General features: G+C 32.6%; 4 non-coding genes across 4 annotated transcripts; all 4 read left to right on the top strand.

Annotated features, from left to right (window-relative positions):
• The first annotated feature begins 901 nt into the window (after positions 1-901).
• Positions 902-1065, top strand: LOC119878884. The gene has a single exon (XR_005387212.1). It is a non-coding gene; the product is annotated as a U1 spliceosomal RNA (small nuclear RNA).
• Positions 1066-5389: 4324 nt separating this feature from the next.
• Positions 5390-5553, top strand: LOC119878883. The gene has a single exon (XR_005387211.1). It is a non-coding gene; the product is annotated as a U1 spliceosomal RNA (small nuclear RNA).
• Positions 5554-9882: 4329 nt separating this feature from the next.
• Positions 9883-10046, top strand: LOC119878882. The gene has a single exon (XR_005387210.1). It is a non-coding gene; the product is annotated as a U1 spliceosomal RNA (small nuclear RNA).
• Positions 10047-14375: 4329 nt separating this feature from the next.
• On the top strand, positions 14376-14539 carry LOC119878881. Its single transcript, XR_005387209.1, has one exon. It is a non-coding gene; the product is annotated as a U1 spliceosomal RNA (small nuclear RNA).
• Positions 14540-18605: the final 4066 nt, after the last annotated feature.

Below are 18605 nucleotides of genomic sequence, written 5' to 3'. Positions count from 1 at the left end.
ATGGAAAGAATAGAATCAAAAGAATCGAATTGAAACAAAAAGAATCGAATTGAATTGAATCGAAAAGAATCGAATGGAATCGAATCGAAAAGAATCGAATTGAATTAAATCGAAGAGAATCGAATTGAATTGAATCGAAGAGAATCGAATCGAATAGAAAAGAATCAAATCGAAATGAATCGATTTGAAAGGAAAAGAATCGAATCGAATCAAATTGAATGAAAAGAATTGAATCGAATCAAAAAGAATTGAATCAAAAAGAATCAAACCGAAACAAAAAGAATCAAACCGAATTGAAAAGAATCTAACTGAATAGAATCGAAAAGAATCGACGTACCGAATCGAATCCAATCGAAAAAAATCTAATCGTATCAAATCGAATCGAAAAGAATTGAAATGAATAGAATAGAAAAGATTCGAATCAAATCAAAAACAATCAAATCGAGTAATATCGAATCGAAAAGAATCGAATCGAAAAGAATCGAATCGAATGGAAAAGAATTGAATCAAAAAGAATTGATTCAAATCAAAAAGAATCGAATTGATTCGAATCGAAAAGACTCGAATCGAAAAGAATCGAAAAGAATCGAATCGAATCAAAAAGGATCGAATCGCAAAGAACCGAATCTAAAGAAAAGGAATCGAATCCAATCGAAACGAATAGAATCGAAAAGAATCGATTTGAATCGAAATGAAAAGAATCGTATCGAATCAAATCGAAAAAATCAAATGGAATCGAATCGAATCGTATCGAAAAGAATCAAATCAAATGAAAAGAATCGAATCGAATAGAAAAGAATCGAATTGATTGGAATCGACTCGAAAACAATCTAATTGAATTGAAAGGAATCGAATCAAATTTAATGGAATCGACAAGAATCGTATCAAATCAAAAAGATCGATACTTACCTGGCAGGGGAGATACCATGATCACGAAGGTGGTTTTCCCAGGGCGAGGCTTATCCATTGCACTCCGGATGTGCTGACCCCTGCGATTTCCCCAAATGTGGGAAACTCGACTGCATAATTTGTGGTAGTGGGGGACTGCGTTCGCGCTTTCCCCTGGTGATTCTGGTGGCTAAGATCAGACCTCGTTTCTGGCTGCGTGCGCCTCGGAGGCCTCGTGAGCTATTCTTTGACTTTCTTGTGGTTACGGCTTGGCCTTCGGGGCTTTTCGCGTGTCATCCGTCCCCGTGTCGTCCTTATGACCGCTCACGTCGGTGCTCACTTTCGGTTGTATCTGTATGTGGCGAGGAGTTTCCTTACTTGGGACGCCTCGGTGCTTGAGCGGTGACCGGCTCTCTCAGCAATAAAGAAATAATATCCTTTAAAAAAAAAAAAAAAAAAAGATCGAATCGAAATGAATCAATTCGAAAAGAATCAAATCGAATCGAATCGAAAAGAATCGAATCGAAAAGAATTGAATTGAAAAGAATCGAATTGAATCGAATTGAAAAGACTCGAATCGAATTAAAAGAATCGAATCGAATCGAAAAGAATCGAATCGAATCGGAAAGAATTGAATTGGAATGAATCGATTTGAATCGAATTGAAAAGAATCGAATCGAAAAAATCGAATCGAAAAGAACTGAGTTGAGTTGAATCGAATCGAAAAGATTCGAATCGAATCGTGTCGAATCAAAAAGATGGAATCGAAACGAATCGAATCGAATCGAATCGAAAAGAATCGAATAGATAGCAAAGAATCAAATCGAATAGAAAAGAATTTGAATCGAATTGAAACGATTCGAAAACATCGAAACTAATCGAATCATCGAATGGAAAAGAATCGAATCGAATCAAAAAGAATCGAAACGAACTGAATCGAAAGAATCGAATCGAACAGAATCGAAAAGAATTGAATCGTGATGTAACAAATCGAATCCAAATGATCGAATCAAGCCAAGTCGAAAAGAATTGAATCGAAAAGAATCGAATCAAAATGAAAAGAATCGAATAGAATCGAATTGAAAATAATCGAATTGAACCGAATCAAATAGAATAGAATCGAACAGAATTGAATCGAATGAAAAGAATCTTATCGAATCGATTCGAAAAGAATTGAATCGAATCGAATGGAGAAGAATCAAATCAAATGGAATCGAAAAGAATCGAATCAAAGAGAATCTAATCGAAACGAAAAGAATCAATCGAATCGAAAAGAATCGAATCGAAACGAAAAGTGTCGAATCGAATCGAATCGAAAAGAATCGAATCGAACCGAAAAGAATCAAATCGAATCGAAAAGAATCGAATTGAATTGAATCGTAATGAAAAGAATCGAATCGAATCGAAAGAATCAAATCAAATCGAAAACAATTGAATCGAATGCAATCAAATCGAAAAGAATCGAATCGAATTGAAAAGAATCAAATCGAATTGATTGAATCGAAAAGAATCGAATCGAATCGCATCGAATCGAAAATAATAGAATTGAATAAAAATAATCGAATCGAATTGAGAATAATTGGAATTGAATTGAATCGATAATCGAATCGAAACTAATCGAATCGAATCAAATCGATTCGAAAAAATCGAATCAGATTGCAACGAATCGAATCATATTGAATTGATTTGAATTGAAATGAATCGAATCTAATCAAATCAAAAAGAATCGAATCCAAAGAATCGAATTGTAGAAAATCAAATCAAAACAAAAAGATTCAAATCGAAACGAATCAAATTGAAAAGAATCGAATCGAATCGAATCGAAAAGAATCGAATCGAATCGAAAAGAATCGAATAGAAAAGAATCGTATCGAATCAAATCTAAAAGAATCGAATCGAATCGAATAAAAAAGAATCGAATCGAATTGATTCGCATCGAAAAGAATCGAATCGTATCGAATCGAAAAGAATCGAATCTATTCGAATCGAATGGAATTGAATCAAAAAGAATCGAATCGAATTGAAACGAAAAGAATCGAATAGATTCGAATTGAAACAAATCGAAAAAATCAAAACGAATCAAATCACATCGAGTGGAAAAGAATCGAATCAAATAGAAAAGAATCGAATTGAATCGAACTGAATCGAAAAGAATCGAATAGATCAAATCAAAAAGAATCGAATCGATTCGAGATGAACCGAGTAGAATCGAGTCGAAGTGAAAAGAATTGAATCGAATCGAATCGAAAAGAATCTAATCGAAACGAAAAGAATCGAATCGAAGAGAATCTAATCGAAATGAAAAGAATCAAATCGAATCGAAAAGAATCGAATCGAAACGAAAACTGTCGAATCGAATCGAATCGAAAAGAATCGAGTTGAATAGAAAAGAATTCGAATCGAATAAAATCGATAAGATTTGAATCAAATCCAATAGAATCGAAAAGATTCGAATCGAATTGAAAAGAAACGAACCGAAGTGAAAAGAATCGAATCGAATCGAAAGAATCAAATCGAAAAAAAATCGAATCGAAATTAAAAGAATCGAATCGAATCAAAGCATAAAGAATCGAATCTAATTGAATCGAAAGAATCGAATTGAATCAAATAGAGAAGAATCTAATGGTAAGGAATCGAATCGAAAAGAATCCAATTGTATTGAATCGAATCGAAAAGAAATGAATTGAATAGATTATAAAAGAATCGAATCGAAAGGAATCGACTCGAAACGTAAAGAATCGAATCGAAAAAATTGAATAGAATCAAAAAGAATTGAATAGAAATGAATCGAATCGAAATGAAAAGAATTGAATCGAATCGAATCGAAAACAATCGAATAAAAAAGAATCGAATTGAAACAAAAGAATCGCATTGTATTTAATCGAATCAAAAAATCTAATTGAATCGAATCGAAAAGAATCGATTTGAAAAGAATCTAATCGAATTGATAGAAAATTGAATCGAATCGAAAACAATCGAATCGAATCGAATGGAAAAGAATCGAATTGTATGGAAACGAATCGAAAAGAATCTAATTGAGTAGAAAAGAATCAAATCAAATTTAATGGAATCAAAAAGAACCGAATAGCATCGAATTGAATCGAATCGAAAAGAATCGAAACGAATTGAATCGAAAAGCATTGAGTCGAATCAAATCGAAAAGAATCGAATCGTATCAAATTGAAAAGAATCGAATCGATCTGAAAAGAATTGAATCGAATTGAATCGAATCGAAAAGAATCAAATTGAAACGAAAAGAATCAAATCGAATAGCAAAGAATCGAATCGAAACGAATCGATTTGAAAAGAGCCGAATCGAATCGAATTGAATGAAATATTCGAATCGAATCGAAAAGAATCTAATCTAATGAAATCCAAAAGAATCAAATCGAAACAAATAGAATCAAACCGAATGGAATTGAATCGAAAAGAGTCGATTCGAATCAAATTGGAATGAAAAGAATTGAATCGAATCGAATAAAAAACAAGTGAATCGAATAGAATAGAAAAGAAGAGAATCGAAACGAAAAGAATCAAATTGAATCGAAAGGAATCGAATCGAAAAGAATCGAATCAAAGAGAAAAGACTCGAATCGAATGGAAAAGAATAGAATCAAAAAGAATCGAATTGAAACAAAAAGAATCGAATTGAATTGAATCGAAAAGAATCGAATGGAATCGAATCGAAAAGAATCGAATTGAATTAAATCGAAGAGAATCGAATTGAATTGAATCGAAGAGAATCGAATCGAATAGAAAAGAATCAAATCGAAATGAATCGATTTGAAAGGAAAAGAATCGAATCGAATCAAATTGAATGAAAAGAATTGAATCGAATCAAAAAGAATTGAATCAAAAAGAATCAAACCGAAACAAAAAGAATCAAACCGAATTGAAAAGAATCTAACTGAATAGAATCGAAAAGAATCGACGTACCGAATCGAATCCAATCGAAAAAAATCTAATCGTATCAAATCGAATCGAAAAGAATTGAAATGAATAGAATAGAAAAGATTCGAATCAAATCAAAAACAATCAAATCGAGTAATATCGAATCGAAAAGAATCGAATCGAAAAGAATCGAATCGAATGGAAAAGAATTGAATCAAAAAGAATTGATTCAAATCAAAAAGAATCGAATTGATTCGAATCGAAAAGACTCGAATCGAAAAGAATCGAAAAGAATCGAATCGAATCAAAAAGGATCGAATCGCAAAGAACCGAATCTAAAGAAAAGGAATCGAATCCAATCGAAACGAATAGAATCGAAAAGAATCGATTTGAATCGAAATGAAAAGAATCGTATCGAATCAAATCGAAAAAAATCAAATGGAATCGAATCGAATCGTATCGAAAAGAATCAAATCAAATGAAAAGAATCGAATCGAATAGAAAAGAATCGAATTGATTGGAATCGACTCGAAAACAATCTAATTGAATTGAAAGGAATCGAATCAAATTTAATGGAATCGACAAGAATCGTATCAAATCAAAAAGATCGATACTTACCTGGCAGGGGAGATACCATGATCACGAAGGTGGTTTTCCCAGGGCGAGGCTTATCCATTGCACTCCGGATGTGCTGACCCCTGCGATTTCCCCAAATGTGGGAAACTCGACTGCATAATTTGTGGTAGTGGGGGACTGCGTTCGCGCTTTCCCCTGGTGATTCTGGTGGCTAAGATCAGACCTCGTTTCTGGCTGCGTGCGCCTCGGAGGCCTCGTGAGCTATTCTTTGACTTTCTTGTGGTTACGGCTTGGCCTTCGGGGCTTTTCGCGTGTCATCCGTCCCCGTGTCGTCCTTATGACCGCTCACGTCGGTGCTCACTTTCGGTTGTATCTGTATGTGGCGAGGAGTTTCCTTACTTGGGACGCCTCGGTGCTTGAGCGGTGACCGGCTCTCTCAGCAATAAAGAAATAATATCCTTTAAAAAAAAAAAAAAAAAAAGATCGAATCGAAATGAATCAATTCGAAAAGAATCAAATCGAATCGAATCGAAAAGAATCGAATCGAAAAGAATTGAATTGAAAAGAATCGAATTGAATCGAATTGAAAAGACTCGAATCGAATTAAAAGAATCGAATCGAATCGAAAAGAATCGAATCGAATCGGAAAGAATTGAATTGGAATGAATCGATTTGAATCGAATTGAAAAGAATCGAATCGAAAAAATCGAATCGAAAAGAACTGAGTTGAGTTGAATCGAATCGAAAAGATTCGAATCGAATCGTGTCGAATCAAAAAGATGGAATCGAAACGAATCGAATCGAATCGAATCGAAAAGAATCGAATAGATAGCAAAGAATCAAATCGAATAGAAAAGAATTTGAATCGAATTGAAACGATTCGAAAACATCGAAACTAATCGAATCATCGAATGGAAAAGAATCGAATCGAATCAAAAAGAATCGAAACGAACTGAATCGAAAGAATCGAATCGAACAGAATCGAAAAGAATTGAATCGTGATGTAACAAATCGAATCCAAATGATCGAATCAAGCCAAGTCGAAAAGAATTGAATCGAAAAGAATCGAATCAAAATGAAAAGAATCGAATAGAATCGAATTGAAAATAATCGAATTGAACCGAATCAAATAGAATAGAATCGAACAGAATTGAATCGAATGAAAAGAATCTTATCGAATCGATTCGAAAAGAATTGAATCGAATCGAATGGAGAAGAATCAAATCAAATGGAATCGAAAAGAATCGAATCAAAGAGAATCTAATCGAAACGAAAAGAATCAATCGAATCGAAAAGAATCGAATCGAAACGAAAAGTGTCGAATCGAATCGAATCGAAAAGAATCGAATCGAACCGAAAAGAATCAAATCGAATCGAAAAGAATCGAATTGAATTGAATCGTAATGAAAAGAATCGAATCGAATCGAAAGAATCAAATCAATCGAAAACAATTGAATCGAATGCAATCAAATCGAAAAGAATCGAATCGAATTGAAAAGAATCAAATCGAATTGATTGAATCGAAAAGAATCGAATCGAATCGCATCGAATCGAAAATAATAGAATTGAATAAAAATAATCGAATCGAATTGAGAATAATTGGAATTGAATTGAATCGATAATCGAATCGAAACTAATCGAATCGAATCAAATCGATTCGAAAAAATCGAATCAGATTGCAACGAATCGAATCATATTGAATTGATTTGAATTGAAATGAATCGAATCTAATCAAATCAAAAAGAATCGAATCCAAAGAATCGAATTGTAGAAAATCAAATCAAAACAAAAAGATTCAAATCGAAACGAATCAAATTGAAAAGAATCGAATCGAATCGAATCGAAAAGAATCGAATCGAATCGAAAAGAATCGAATAGAAAAGAATCGTATCGAATCAAATCTAAAAGAATCGAATCGAATCGAATAAAAAAGAATCGAATCGAATTGATTCGCATCGAAAAGAATCGAATCGTATCGAATCGAAAAGAATCGAATCTATTCGAATCGAATGGAATTGAATCAAAAAGAATCGAATCGAATTGAAACGAAAAGAATCGAATAGATTCGAATTGAAACAAATCGAAAAAAATCAAAACGAATCAAATCACATCGAGTGGAAAAGAATCGAATCAAATAGAAAAGAATCGAATTGAATCGAACTGAATCGAAAAGAATCGAATAGATCAAATCAAAAAGAATCGAATCGATTCGAGATGAACCGAGTAGAATCGAGTCGAAGTGAAAAGAATTGAATCGAATCGAATCGAAAAGAATCTAATCGAAACGAAAAGAATCGAATCGAAGAGAATCTAATCGAAATGAAAAGAATCAAATCGAATCGAAAAGAATCGAATCGAAACGAAAACTGTCGAATCGAATCGAATCGAAAAGAATCGAGTTGAATAGAAAAGAATCGAATCGAATAAAATCGATAAGATTTGAATCAAATCCAATAGAATCGAAAAGATTCGAATCGAATTGAAAAGAAACGAACCGAAGTGAAAAGAATCGAATCGAATCGAAAGAATCAAATCGAAAAAAAAATCGAATCGAAATTAAAAGAATCGAATCGAATCAAAGCATAAAGAATCGAATCTAATTGAATCGAAAGAATCGAATTGAATCAAATAGAGAAGAATCTAATGGTAAGGAATCGAATCGAAAAGAATCCAATTGTATTGAATCGAATCGAAAAGAAATGAATTGAATAGATTATAAAAGAATCGAATCGAAAGGAATCGACTCGAAACGTAAAGAATCGAATCGAAAAAATTGAATAGAATCAAAAAGAATTGAATAGAAATGAATCGAATCGAAATGAAAAGAATTGAATCGAATCGAATCGAAAACAATCGAATAAAAAAGAATCGAATTGAAACAAAAGAATCGCATTGTATTTAATCGAATCAAAAAATCTAATTGAATCGAATCGAAAAGAATCGATTTGAAAAGAATCTAATCGAATTGATAGAAAATTGAATCGAATCGAAAACAATCGAATCGAATCGAATGGAAAAGAATCGAATTGTATGGAAACGAATCGAAAAGAATCTAATTGAGTAGAAAAGAATCAAATCAAATTTAATGGAATCAAAAAGAACCGAATAGCATCGAATTGAATCGAATCGAAAAGAATCGAAACGAATTGAATCGAAAAGCATTGAGTCGAATCAAATCGAAAAGAATCGAATCGTATCAAATTGAAAAGAATCGAATCGATCTGAAAAGAATTGAATCGAATTGAATCGAATCGAAAAGAATCAAATTGAAACGAAAAGAATCAAATCGAATAGCAAAGAATCGAATCGAAACGAATCGATTTGAAAAGAGCCGAATCGAATCGAATTGAATGAAATATTCGAATCGAATCGAAAAGAATCTAATCTAATGAAATCCAAAAGAATCAAATCGAAACAAATAGAATCAAACCGAATGGAATTGAATCGAAAAGAGTCGATTCGAATCAAATTGGAATGAAAAGAATTGAATCGAATCGAATAAAAAACAAGTGAATCGAATAGAATAGAAAAGAAGAGAATCGAAACGAAAAGAATCAAATTGAATCGAAAGGAATCGAATCGAAAAGAATCGAATCAAAGAGAAAAGACTCGAATCGAATGGAAAAGAATAGAATCAAAAAGAATCGAATTGAAACAAAAAGAATCGAATTGAATTGAATCGAAAAGAATCGAATGGAATCGAATCGAAAAGAATCGAATTGAATTAAATCGAAGAGAATCGAATCGAATTGAATTGAATCGAAGAGAATCGAATCGAATAGAAAAGAATCAAATCGAAATGAATCGATTTGAAAGGAAAAGAATCGAATCGAATCAAATTGAATGAAAAGAATTGAATCGAATCAAAAAGAATTGAATCAAAAAGAATCAAACCGAAACAAAAAGAATCAAACCGAATTGAAAAGAATCTAACTGAATAGAATCGAAAAGAATCGACGTACCGAATCGAATCCAATCGAAAAAAATCTAATCGTATCAAATCGAATCGAAAAGAATTGAAATGAATAGAATAGAAAAGATTCGAATCAAATCAAAAACAATCAAATCGAGTAATATCGAATCGAAAAGAATCGAATCGAAAAGAATCGAATCGAATGGAAAAGAATTGAATCAAAAAGAATTGATTCAAATCAAAAAGAATCGAATTGATTCGAATCGAAAAGACTCGAATCGAAAAGAATCGAAAAGAATCGAATCGAATCAAAAAGGATCGAATCGCAAAGAACCGAATCTAAAGAAAAGGAATCGAATCCAATCGAAACGAATAGAATCGAAAAGAATCGATTTGAATCGAAATGAAAAGAATCGTATCGAATCAAATCGAAAAAAATCAAATGGAATCGAATCGAATCGTATCGAAAAGAATCAAATCAAATGAAAAGAATCGAATCGAATAGAAAAGAATCGAATTGATTGGAATCGACTCGAAAACAATCTAATTGAATTGAAAGGAATCGAATCAAATTTAATGGAATCGACAAGAATCGTATCAAATCAAAAAGATCGATACTTACCTGGCAGGGGAGATACCATGATCACGAAGGTGGTTTTCCCAGGGCGAGGCTTATCCATTGCACTCCGGATGTGCTGACCCCTGCGATTTCCCCAAATGTGGGAAACTCGACTGCATAATTTGTGGTAGTGGGGGACTGCGTTCGCGCTTTCCCCTGGTGATTCTGGTGGCTAAGATCAGACCTCGTTTCTGGCTGCGTGCGCCTCGGAGGCCTCGTGAGCTATTCTTTGACTTTCTTGTGGTTACGGCTTGGCCTTCGGGGCTTTTCGCGTGTCATCCGTCCCCGTGTCGTCCTTATGACCGCTCACGTCGGTGCTCACTTTCGGTTGTATCTGTATGTGGCGAGGAGTTTCCTTACTTGGGACGCCTCGGTGCTTGAGCGGTGACCGGCTCTCTCAGCAATAAAGAAATAATATCCTTTAAAAAAAAAAAAAAAAAAAAGATCGAATCGAAATGAATCAATTCGAAAAGAATCAAATCGAATCGAATCGAAAAGAATCGAATCGAAAAGAATTGAATTGAAAAGAATCGAATTGAATCGAATTGAAAAGACTCGAATCGAATTAAAAGAATCGAATCGAATCGAAAAGAATCGAATCGAATCGGAAAGAATTGAATTGGAATGAATCGATTTGAATCGAATTGAAAAGAATCGAATCGAAAAAATCGAATCGAAAAGAACTGAGTTGAGTTGAATCGAATCGAAAAGATTCGAATCGAATCGTGTCGAATCAAAAAGATGGAATCGAAACGAATCGAATCGAATCGAATCGAAAAGAATCGAATAGATAGCAAAGAATCAAATCGAATAGAAAAGAATTTGAATCGAATTGAAACGATTCGAAAACATCGAAACTAATCGAATCATCGAATGGAAAAGAATCGAATCGAATCAAAAAGAATCGAAACGAACTGAATCGAAAGAATCGAATCGAACAGAATCGAAAAGAATTGAATCGTGATGTAACAAATCGAATCCAAATGATCGAATCAAGCCAAGTCGAAAAGAATTGAATCGAAAAGAATCGAATCAAAATGAAAAGAATCGAATAGAATCGAATTGAAAATAATCGAATTGAACCGAATCAAATAGAATAGAATCGAACAGAATTGAATCGAATGAAAAGAATCTTATCGAATCGATTCGAAAAGAATTGAATCGAATCGAATGGAGAAGAATCAAATCAAATGGAATCGAAAAGAATCGAATCAAAGAGAATCTAATCGAAACGAAAAGAATCAATCGAATCGAAAAGAATCGAATCGAAACGAAAAGTGTCGAATCGAATCGAATCGAAAAGAATCGAATCGAACCGAAAAGAATCAAATCGAATCGAAAAGAATCGAATTGAATTGAATCGTAATGAAAAGAATCGAATCGAATCGAAAGAATCAAATCAAATCGAAAACAATTGAATCGAATGCAATCAAATCGAAAAGAATCGAATCGAATTGAAAAGAATCAAATCGAATTGATTGAATCGAAAAGAATCGAATCGAATCGCATCGAATCGAAAATAATAGAATTGAATAAAAATAATCGAATCGAATTGAGAATAATTGGAATTGAATTGAATCGATAATCGAATCGAAACTAATCGAATCGAATCAAATCGATTCGAAAAAATCGAATCAGATTGCAACGAATCGAATCATATTGAATTGATTTGAATTGAAATGAATCGAATCTAATCAAATCAAAAAGAATCGAATCCAAAGAATCGAATTGTAGAAAATCAAATCAAAACAAAAAGATTCAAATCGAAACGAATCAAATTGAAAAGAATCGAATCGAATCGAATCGAAAAGAATCGAATCGAATCGAAAAGAATCGAATAGAAAAGAATCGTATCGAATCAAATCTAAAAGAATCGAATCGAATCGAATAAAAAAGAATCGAATCGAATTGATTCGCATCGAAAAGAATCGAATCGTATCGAATCGAAAAGAATCGAATCTATTCGAATCGAATGGAATTGAATCAAAAAGAATCGAATCGAATTGAAACGAAAAGAATCGAATAGATTCGAATTGAAACAAATCGAAAAAATCAAAACGAATCAAATCACATCGAGTGGAAAAGAATCGAATCAAATAGAAAAGAATCGAATTGAATCGAACTGAATCGAAAAGAATCGAATAGATCAAATCAAAAAGAATCGAATCGATTCGAGATGAACCGAGTAGAATCGAGTCGAAGTGAAAAGAATTGAATCGAATCGAATCGAAAAGAATCTAATCGAAACGAAAAGAATCGAATCGAAGAGAATCTAATCGAAATGAAAAGAATCAAATCGAATCGAAAAGAATCGAATCGAAACGAAAACTGTCGAATCGAATCGAATCGAAAAGAATCGAGTTGAATAGAAAAGAATCGAATCGAATAAAATCGATAAGATTTGAATCAAATCCAATAGAATCGAAAAGATTCGAATCGAATTGAAAAGAAACGAACCGAAGTGAAAAGAATCGAATCGAATCGAAAGAATCAAATCGAAAAAAAATCGAATCGAAATTAAAAGAATCGAATCGAATCAAAGCATAAAGAATCGAATCTAATTGAATCGAAAGAATCGAATTGAATCAAATAGAGAAGAATCTAATGGTAAGGAATCGAATCGAAAAGAATCCAATTGTATTGAATCGAATCGAAAAGAAATGAATTGAATAGATTATAAAAGAATCGAATCGAAAGGAATCGACTCGAAACGTAAAGAATCGAATCGAAAAAATTGAATAGAATCAAAAAGAATTGAATAGAAATGAATCGAATCGAAATGAAAAGAATTGAATCGAATCGAATCGAAAACAATCGAATAAAAAAGAATCGAATTGAAACAAAAGAATCGCATTGTATTTAATCGAATCAAAAAATCTAATTGAATCGAATCGAAAAGAATCGATTTGAAAAGAATCTAATCGAATTGATAGAAAATTGAATCGAATCGAAAACAATCGAATCGAATCGAATGGAAAAGAATCGAATTGTATGGAAACGAATCGAAAAGAATCTAATTGAGTAGAAAAGAATCAAATCAAATTTAATGGAATCAAAAAGAACCGAATAGCATCGAATTGAATCGAATCGAAAAGAATCGAAACGAATTGAATCGAAAAGCATTGAGTCGAATCAAATCGAAAAGAATCGAATCGTATCAAATTGAAAAGAATCGAATCGATCTGAAAAGAATTGAATCGAATTGAATCGAATCGAAAAGAATCAAATTGAAACGAAAAGAATCAAATCGAATAGCAAAGAATCGAATCGAAACGAATCGATTTGAAAAGAGCCGAATCGAATCGAATTGAATGAAATATTCGAATCGAATCGAAAAGAATCTAATCTAATGAAATCCAAAAGAATCAAATCGAAACAAATAGAATCAAACCGAATGGAATTGAATCGAAAAGAGTCGATTCGAATCAAATTGGAATGAAAAGAATTGAATCGAATCGAATAAAAAACAAGTGAATCGAATAGAATAGAAAAGAAGAGAATCGAAACGAAAAGAATCAAATTGAATCGAAAGGAATCGAATCGAAAAGAATCGAATCAAAGAGAAAAGACTCGAATCGAATGGAAAAGAATAGAATCAAAAAGAATCGAATTGAAACAAAAAGAATCGAATTGAATTGAATCGAAAAGAATCGAATGGAATCGAATCGAAAAGAATCGAATTGAATTAAATCGAAGAGAATCGAATCGAATTGAATTGAATCGAAGAGAATCGAATCGAATAGAAAAGAATCAAATCGAAATGAATCGATTTGAAAGGAAAAGAATCGAATCGAATCAAATTGAATGAAAAGAATTGAATCGAATCAAAAAGAATTGAATCAAAAAGAATCAAACCGAAACAAAAAGAATCAAACCGAATTGAAAAGAATCTAACTGAATAGAATCGAAAAGAATCGACGTACCGAATCGAATCCAATCGAAAAAAATCTAATCGTATCAAATCGAATCGAAAAGAATTGAAATGAATAGAATAGAAAAGATTCGAATCAAATCAAAAACAATCAAATCGAGTAATATCGAATCGAAAAGAATCGAATCGAAAAGAATCGAATCGAATGGAAAAGAATTGAATCAAAAAGAATTGATTCAAATCAAAAAGAATCGAATTGATTCGAATCGAAAAGACTCGAATCGAAAAGAATCGAAAAGAATCGAATCGAATCAAAAAGGATCGAATCGCAAAGAACCGAATCTAAAGAAAAGGAATCGAATCCAATCGAAACGAATAGAATCGAAAAGAATCGATTTGAATCGAAATGAAAAGAATCGTATCGAATCAAATCGAAAAAAATCAAATGGAATCGAATCGAATCGTATCGAAAAGAATCAAATCAAATGAAAAGAATCGAATCGAATAGAAAAGAATCGAATTGATTGGAATCGACTCGAAAACAATCTAATTGAATTGAAAGGAATCGAATCAAATTTAATGGAATCGACAAGAATCGTATCAAATCAAAAAGATCGATACTTACCTGGCAGGGGAGATACCATGATCACGAAGGTGGTTTTCCCAGGGCGAGGCTTATCCATTGCACTCCGGATGTGCTGACCCCTGCGATTTCCCCAAATGTGGGAAACTCGACTGCATAATTTGTGGTAGTGGGGGACTGCGTTCGCGCTTTCCCCTGGTGATTCTGGTGGCTAAGATCAGACCTCGTTTCTGGCTGCGTGCGCCTCGGAGGCCTCGTGAGCTATTCTTTGACTTTCTTGTGGTTACGGCTTGGCCTTCGGGGCTTTTCGCGTGTCATCCGTCCCCGTGTCGTCCTTATGACCGCTCACGTCGGTGCTCACTTTCGGTTGTATCTGTATGTGGCGAGGAGTTTCCTTACTTGGGACGCCTCGGTGCTTGAGCGGTGACCGGCTCTCTCAGCAATAAAGAAATAATATCCTTTAAAAAAAAAAAAAAAAAAAAGATCGAATCGAAATGAATCAATTCGAAAAGAATCAAATCGAATCGAATCGAAAAGAATCGAATCGAAAAGAATTGAATTGAAAAGAATCGAATTGAATCGAATTGAAAAGACTCGAATCGAATTAAAAGAATCGAATCGAATCGAAAAGAATCGAATCGAATCGGAAAGAATTGAATTGGAATGAATCGATTTGAATCGAATTGAAAAGAATCGAATCGAAAAAATCGAATCGAAAAGAACTGAGTTGAGTTGAATCGAATCGAAAAGATTCGAATCGAATCGTGTCGAATCAAAAAGATGGAATCGAAACGAATCGAATCGAATCGAATCGAAAAGAATCGAATAGATAGCAAAGAATCAAATCGAATAGAAAAGAATTTGAATCGAATTGAAACGATTCGAAAACATCGAAACTAATCGAATCATCGAATGGAAAAGAATCGAATCGAATCAAAAAGAATCGAAACGAACTGAATCGAAAGAATCGAATCGAACAGAATCGAAAAGAATTGAATCGTGATGTAACAAATCGAATCCAAATGATCGAATCAAGCCAAGTCGAAAAGAATTGAATCGAAAAGAATCGAATCAAAATGAAAAGAATCGAATAGAATCGAATTGAAAATAATCGAATTGAACCGAATCAAATAGAATAGAATCGAACAGAATTGAATCGAATGAAAAGAATCTTATCGAATCGATTCGAAAAGAATTGAATCGAATCGAATGGAGAAGAATCAAATCAAATGGAATCGAAAAGAATCGAATCAAAGAGAATCTAATCGAAACGAAAAGAATCAATCGAATCGAAAAGAATCGAATCGAAACGAAAAGTGTCGAATCGAATCGAATCGAAAAGAATCGAATCGAACCGAAAAGAATCAAATCGAATCGAAAAGAATCGAATTGAATTGAATCGTAATGAAAAGAATCGAATCGAATCGAAAGAATCAAATCGAATCGAAAACAATTGAATCGAATGCAATCAAATCGAAAAGAATCGAATCGAATTGAAAAGAATCAAATCGAATTGATTGAATCGAAAAGAATCGAATCGAATCGAATCGCATCGAATCGAAAATAATAGAATTGAATAAAAATAATCGAATCGAATTGAGAATAATTGGAATTGAATTGAATCGATAATCGAATCGAAACTAATCGAATCGAATCAAATCGATTCGAAAAAATCGAATCAGATTGCAACGAATCGAATCATATTGAATTGATTTGAATTGAAATGAATCGAATCTAATCAAATCAAAAAGAATCGAATCCAAAGAATCGAATTGTAGAAAATCAAATCAAAACAAAAAGATTCAAATCGAAACGAATCAAATTGAAAAGAATCGAATCGAATCGAATCGAAAAGAATCGAATCGAATCGAAAAGAATCGAATAGAAAAGAATCGTATCGAATCAAATCTAAAAGAATCGAATCGAATCGAATAAAAAAGAATCGAATCGAATTGATTCGCATCGAAAAGAATCGAATCGTATCGAATCGAAAAGAATCGAATCTATTCGAATCGAATGGAATTGAATCAAAAAGAATCGAATCGAATTGAAACGAAAAGAATCGAATAGATTCGAATTGAAACAAATCGAAAAAATCAAAACGAATCAAATCACATCGAGTGGAAAAGAATCGAATCAAATAGAAAAGAATCGAATTGAATCGAACTGAATCGAAAAGAATCGAATAGATCAAATCAAAAAGAATCGAATCGATTCGAGATGAACCGAGTAGAATCGAGTCGAAGTGAAAAGAATTGAATCGAATCGAATCGAAAAGAATCTAATCGAAACGAAAAGAATCGAATCGAAGAGAATCTAATCGAAATGAAAAGAATCAAATCGAATCGAAAAGAATCGAATCGAAACGAAAACTGTCGAATCGAATCGAATCGAAAAGAATCGAGTTGAATAGAAAAGAATCGAATCGAATAAAATCGATAAGATTTGAATCAAATCCAATAGAATCGAAAAGATTCGAATCGAATTGAAAAGAAACGAACCGAAGTGAAAAGAATCGAATCGAATCGAAAGAATCAAATCGAAAAAAAATCGAATCGAAATTAAAAGAATCGAATCGAATCAAAGCATAAAGAATCGAATCTAATTGAATCGAAAGAATCGAATTGAATCAAATAGAGAAGAATCTAATGGTAAGGAATCGAATCGAAAAGAATCCAATTGTATTGAATCGAATCGAAAAGAAATGAATTGAATAGATTATAAAAGAATCGAATCGAAAGGAATCGACTCGAAACGTAAAGAATCGAATCGAAAAAATTGAATAGAATCAAAAAGAATTGAATAGAAATGAATCGAATCGAAATGAAAAGAATTGAATCGAATCGAATCGAAAACAATCGAATAAAAAAGAATCGAATTGAAACAAAAGAATCGCATTGTATTTAATCGAATCAAAAAATCTAATTGAATCGAATCGAAAAGAATCGATTTGAAAAGAATCTAATCGAATTGATAGAAAATTGAATCGAATCGAAAACAATCGAATCGAATCGAATGGAAAAGAATCGAATTGTATGGAAACGAATCGAAAAGAATCTAATTGAGTAGAAAAGAATCAAATCAAATTTAATGGAATCGAAAAGAACCGAATAGCATCGAATTGAATCGAATCGAAAAGAATCGAAACGAATTGAATCGAAAAGCATTGAGTCGAATCAAATCGAAAAGAATCGAATCGTATCAAATTGAAAAGAATCGAATCGATCTGAAAAGAATTGAATCGAATTGAATCGAATCGAAAAGAATCAAATTGAAACGAAAAGAATCAAATCGAATAGCAAAGAATCGAATCGAAACGAATCGATTTGAAAAGAGCCGAATCGAATCGAATTGAATGAAATATTCGAATCGAATCGAAAAGAATCTAATCTAATGAAATCCAAAAGAATCAAATCGAAACAAATAGAATCAAACCGAATGGAATTGAATCGAAAAGAGTCGATTCGAATCAAATTGGAATGAAAAGAATTGAATCGAATCGAATAAAAAACAAGTGAATCGAATAGAATAGAAAAGAATAGAATCGAAACGAAAAGAATCAAATTGAATCGAAAGGAATCGAATCGAAAAGAATCGAATCAAAGAGAAAAGACTCGAATCGAATGGAAAAGAATAGAATCAAAAAGAATCGAATTGAAACAAAAAGAATCGAATTGAATTGAATCGAAAAGAATCGAATGGAATCGAATCGAAAAGAATCGAATTGAATTAAATCGAAGAGAATCGAATCGAATTGAATTGAATCGAAGAGAATCGAATCGAATAGAAAAGAATCAAATCGAAATGAATCGATTTGAAAGGAAAAGAATCGAATCGAATCAAATTGAATGAAAAGAATTGAATCGAATCAAAAAGAATTGAATCAAAAAGAATCAAACCGAAACAAAAAGAATCAAACCGAATTGAAAAGAATCTAACTGAATAGAATCGAAAAGAATCGACGTACCGAATCGAATCCAATCGAAAAAAATCTAATCGTATCAAATCGAATCGAAAAGAATTGAAATGAATAGAATAGAAAAGATTCGAATCAAATCAAAAACAATCAAATCGAGTAATATCGAATCGAAAAGAATCGAATCGAAAAGAATCGAATCGAATGGAAAAGAATTGAATCAAAAAGAATTGATTCAAATCAAAAAGAATCGAATTGATTCGAATCGAAAAGACTCGAATCGAAAAGAATCGAAAAGAATCGAATCGAATCAAAAAGGATCGAATCGCAAAGAACCGAATCTAAAGA

The sequence above is a fragment of the Canis lupus genome, unplaced genomic scaffold, assembly GCF_011100685.1.
Source record: "Canis lupus familiaris isolate Mischka breed German Shepherd unplaced genomic scaffold, alternate assembly UU_Cfam_GSD_1.0 chrUn_S2035H2234, whole genome shotgun sequence".
NCBI lineage: Eukaryota > Metazoa > Chordata > Mammalia > Carnivora > Canidae > Canis > Canis lupus.
Note: the sequence above shows the minus strand (reverse complement) of the source record. Positions and strands in the feature narration are given on the sequence as shown.